This window comes from Heteronotia binoei, chromosome 7, assembly GCF_032191835.1.
Source record: "Heteronotia binoei isolate CCM8104 ecotype False Entrance Well chromosome 7, APGP_CSIRO_Hbin_v1, whole genome shotgun sequence".
NCBI lineage: Eukaryota > Metazoa > Chordata > Lepidosauria > Squamata > Gekkonidae > Heteronotia > Heteronotia binoei.
Genome location: NC_083229.1, coordinates 122,412,615 through 122,417,834, shown reverse-complemented (window position 1 = coordinate 122,417,834; position 5,220 = coordinate 122,412,615). Strand labels below are relative to the sequence as shown.

At 38.4% G+C, this 5,220-nt stretch overlaps 1 non-coding gene across 1 annotated transcript; it reads left to right on the top strand.

Moving 5' to 3' along the window:
* The first annotated feature begins 289 nt into the window (after positions 1-289).
* Positions 290-452, top strand: LOC132575578 (U1 spliceosomal RNA). Its single transcript, XR_009555684.1, has one exon. It is a non-coding gene; the product is annotated as a U1 spliceosomal RNA (small nuclear RNA).
* The last annotated feature ends 4,768 nt before the right edge of the window (positions 453-5,220 follow it).

Here is a 5,220-nt window from a genome sequence, read left to right as displayed (position 1 = left end):
ACCACCCTCAGAAGGATGGGAAGCTGAGTCAGCCTTAAGCCGGCTACCTGAACCTAGCTTCTGCTGGGATAGAGCTCAGTTTGTGAGCAGAGCTTGGACCGGATAGTAATTTAAAAAAAAAAAAATTAACTGAAACTTCTGAACAGTCTTCAAAGGCCGCCGCATACAGAGTGTACCGCAGTAGTCTAGTCTAGGTTTGATCAGAGCATGGATAACTATCACTTTTTTTCAGGGATAAGCCACTGTGGACAAGCTGACCAAAGGGAGATTGATCAAGATGGGCAGCTGTATACTTACCTGGCAGGGGAGACACCTTGATCACAAAGGAGGTTTTCCAGGGTGAAGTTCATCCATTGCACTCTGGGAGTGCTGACCCTTGTGATTTCCCCAAATGTGGAAAACCTGACTGCATAATTTGTAGTAGTGGGGGACTGCATTTGTGCTTTCTCCTACCAAAAAAAAAATAAAAAATAAAAATAGGTAGCTGTGTGTGTCTGTAGCAATAGAAAAGAGCAAGAGTCCAGGAGAACCTTAAAAACTTAACAAAATTTGTGGCAGGGGATGCTCAGAGAAATAGTCTGGACCGACCCAGAATATACATACAAGGCCCCAGTAGTGCGGTGCCTTGAAATGTAAGAACATAAGGACATAAGAGAAGCCATGTTGGATCAGGCCAATGGCCCATCCAGTCCAACACTTTGTGTCGCACAATGGCCAACCCCACCCCCACCCCCCGATGCCATCAGGAGATCCATCAGTGGAGCCAGGACACTAGAAGCCCTTCCACTGTTCCCCCCTCCCCAAGCACCAAGAATACAGAGTATCACTGCCCCGGATAGAGAGCTCCAACAATACGCTGTGGCTAACAGCCACTGATGGACCTCTGCTCCATAAGCTTATCCAATCCTCTCTTGAAGCTGGCTATGCCCATTTTTGAATAACTTCCTTTTTTATCCTTAAAACAAAATAATTGCATGAGCAAGACACATTACACTGGAAATGTAAGCGAGATTATTTAAATCTACTGGGCTCTCAGGGGGTTTGTCGAGACAGTTCTTGATTAAACCTTGAACTATGATTCCGTCGCTTATATTTAAATCTGTTGTGATATTTACTTCCAATTTAGGCTCTACGCCAGAGTGGAATCTGGCTTCCCATCGAAATGTATGCGTGTGTGTGCTTCCCTTTGGCGGATATTTCCAGAGGGCTTTGATCAGAACCCCGTTGCAAATAATAGGAGAAATGAATGTCCTGATTTGGCTCATTAGAATGTTTTCAGACTTGGAGTCTAATTAGCTGCCCAGCTCTACAAAGGGGCAAGCCCTTTAAATTACTCACTGGGTATAAATAATATATTAATTGGTTTCATAAATGTGCCCAATTCCTATCAGGAAAAAAAAAAAAAGTTTCTCTTTTCCCCTTTCTTTCTCTGTCTTATTTTCTCCCCAAGACTAATTCAATGGATCAATCAGAACAAAGTCTGAGTCCAATGACACCTTTAAAACCAATCAAGTTTTATTCAAGGTATAAACATTTGTGTGCATGCGTAGATCCTGAGCTATATTGAAAAGGAAGTTACTAGTTCATACATATAAAAGGAGGGTGAGCAGCAAATCAGCATAAGCATAATAAACAAATTACAAAGATGATCTGACTCCAGTGGCTACAAGAGAAAGAAATTTTACTTACAAAAAATAGAAGCATATCTTATATATCACATCCATGTAGCTATGTTTAATTCATTCATAATAGAGTTGGAAGGGACCTCCAGGGTCATCGAGTCCAACCCCCTGCACAATGCAGGAAATTCACAAACACCTCCCCCTAAATTCACAGGATCCTCATCACTGTCAGATGACCATCTAGCCTCTGTTTAAAAACCTCCAAGGAAGGAGAGCCCATCACCTCCCAAGGAAACTTGTTCCACTGAGGAACCGCTGTAACAGTCAGGTAGTTCTTCCTAATGTTGAGCTGGAAACTCTTTTGATTTAATTTTAACAGAGGCAAGGGCCAAATTGGAATAACAAACTTAGTTTATATGGTCACCATTTGTTTAGGTTTAATTCCAGGGGAATATATAGACTGATTGCTCACTAGCAGTTGCTCCATCTCCAGGCTTTTGCTTTCCTTGGATCAAGCAATCAATTCCCCACTAGGAGTGTGCAAAAAAAAAAAAAAAGGGAAAATTCAGATTCACGGCCAAAGATATTCCAGGGCCCATATATCTTCGAATATCAGGACTCAGGAGATACTCAGCTGTTCCTGAATATACCGCTGCATTATACCCTATTGGACATTGATGTCAATGGCAAAACATAGAGTGTAATGTCTGGGGGCTGGGGGATTGGGCTGGGGTTTGAGGGAGAGACACCAGATTTGCAAGTTTCTTTTTTTTTTTTTTTTTTTTTTTTTAACGTAAAAAAGGTATTTATTGTCACATACTTAATCAAATATAATCATACATATACTTGTACATATAATACTTAATACATAATCATCTACTTAGTTAAGTAAATCATACATATACTTGTACATATAATACTACCGCTAACCTATAAACCAACAAACATTATCTAACAAACCCTAACAAACCACACATAACAAAACAACATCTAAGAACACATAGTGGAGCGATTGAGTCGGTAAAAATATTAATTTCAATATTTCCCTGTCATTTCATATCCTAGCTTCTTTGCCCATTCATACATCAGACTCCATGTCTCTTTACATTCTTCCATGTTCCCTCCTTTCAATCTGCAAGTTAATACATCCATTTCAGCTGCTTCCATTAATTTACACAAAAATTCATTCTTATTTGGAATTTGCGGTTTCTTCCAATATTTCGCTTACAATATCCGAGCTATTGTTATAATATGCAGTAATAATCTTTTAATTTTCTTAGGCAATAAAGTTTGACAGATATTCAGTAAATATAGTTCAGGTACGTGAGGAATTCTTATTTTTAGCATCTTTTGGATCCAAATAGATATTTGTAACCAGTATTTTTTAGCAAAGTCGCAATTCCACCACAGATGGTATAACGAGCCCTTAACCTTTGCGCATTTCCAACATTTATCTGAGCTATTTGGGTACGCTTTAGAAAGTTTCTCAGGGGTATAATACCAACGGTAGGCCATTTTATACAGGTTTTCTTTTAATGAGGAGGATTTAAACAATTTATTATTTTCTCTCCATATTTTCCCCCAATAATCTAAATCAAGTGTGTAACCGAATTCTTGTAACCATTTAATCCAGCTTTCCTTTACATTTTCCTCCTGCATCTTAATTTCTAACAACCATGTATAACATCTGGAAATCATTTTCCTATCAGACTCGAATATGATATCATCAAATTTATTTAGATTTTTTGAAAAGCCTAGTCCCTTGTCTACCTTATACCTGGATTTCACTTGTGTTCTCAACCACCAGTCCAATTCGGAAATTGCTTCTATATTCAGTTCCTGTCTAGTATTCAGCAAGCTTCCATATGTGTAATCCTCTTCCCAATTAAAAAGGTGAGGTTGAGTCGATGCTTCCACTGGGGAAAGCCACTTAGGAGTATATTTATATATTAAATTTTTAATCTCCAGCCAGTTTTTGTATAAGGATTTCCTTATTTCATGTCTTAGAAATCTGCTCCCTTTTGTCGGGTGATCGTACCAGATAAAGGCATGCCATCCTTTGGTCATATCCGCCCCTTCTATTGTCAAGAGTCTTTTATTTTTTAGAATTAACCAGTCCTTAACCCATGTTAAAGCACAAGCTTTATGGTAAGTTTGCCAATCAGGTAAGGCAAAACCCCCTCTTTCCTTACTATCCTGCAAAATTTTTAACTTAATCCGTGGCTTTTTGTTTTGCCAGATAAACCTTGCTACCATTGTATTCAGCTGTTTAAAAAACAGTTTAGGTAATATTATTGGTAGCATTTGAAACAAAAATAATATTCTTGGGAGTATATTCATTTTAATTGATGATATTCTTCCCATTAGGGAGATTTGTAGGTCACTCCATCGTTCTAGATCTGTTTTGACTTCCTTTAAAATCTTTTCATAGTTGTCCCTTACAAGAGTTTTAAGTTCAGATGTTAAGTATATACCTAAGTATTTAACTTTCCTTTCACAATGAAATCCTGATTTGGCTTCCAATTCTAAGATCTGTTCTTTCGTCATGTTTTGGGACAAGAATTTTGTTTTTTGAAAATTGATTTTAAAGCCCGCTACCTCCCCATATTGCTGTAGAGTCTTCTTCAGTTCTTCTATTGAAACGTTAGGGTCTTCCAAGGTAATTAGAATATCATCTGCGAATGCTTGTGTTTTATAGACTTCTTTTCTAATTTGGACCCCTCTAATTTCCATATTTTCTCTCATTCTCTGCAATAGGGGTTCTAATGTCAATACAAATAAGATAGGAGATAGCGGGCAACCTTGTCTTGTTCCCTGTCCAATCATTATTGGTCCTGTCACAGATCCATTAACATTAATCCTTGCTTTTTGATCCGTATAGATCGATTTAACTAAGTTCACCAGATTCTCTCCACAGCCAATCCGACTCAGTGTTTTCAGCATAAAGGTCCAATTAACATTATCAAACGCTTTTTCAGCGTCTAGAGTTATTGCTGCAAACTGTTTCTCGGGATGTTCCTTATAATATTCCAGGATATTCATTATCATTCTTAAGTTTTGCCTCATAACTCTCCCGGGTATAAAGCCTGATTGGTCCTCATGTATTATATTTGGTAAGATTTTTTTCAACCTCTTCGCCAGTATGGATGCAAAGATTTTGTAATCTGCATTTAACAAGGAGATCGGTCTATAATTTTTAATTTCAACTGGATCAGTTCCTTCCTTGTGCAACAACGAAATTAAGGCCTCCTTCCATGATCCCGGAATCTCATTTGTTCTACATATCCCCTCCAGCACTTTTTTATAATGTAATAGGAGAGTTTCTTCAAAGCACCTATAAAATTCTATTGGCAGACCATCTAATCCAGGGGTTTTGTTATTTTTCTGTACCCTTATTGCTTCCACGATCTCCTGTGTTGTTATTGGATCATCCAAAGAGTCCCGTTGCTGATTTGTCAGATTTGCAAGTTTCAAAAACACTGGATGTGGGGGTCCAATTCTAGGGGCCTGCAAAGAGGGTGCCCCAACCCCACCAATGTTTCCTATGAAGGGGGGAACTAACTCCTTCCACGGCACTACCAGCTATTCCCCACTAGTT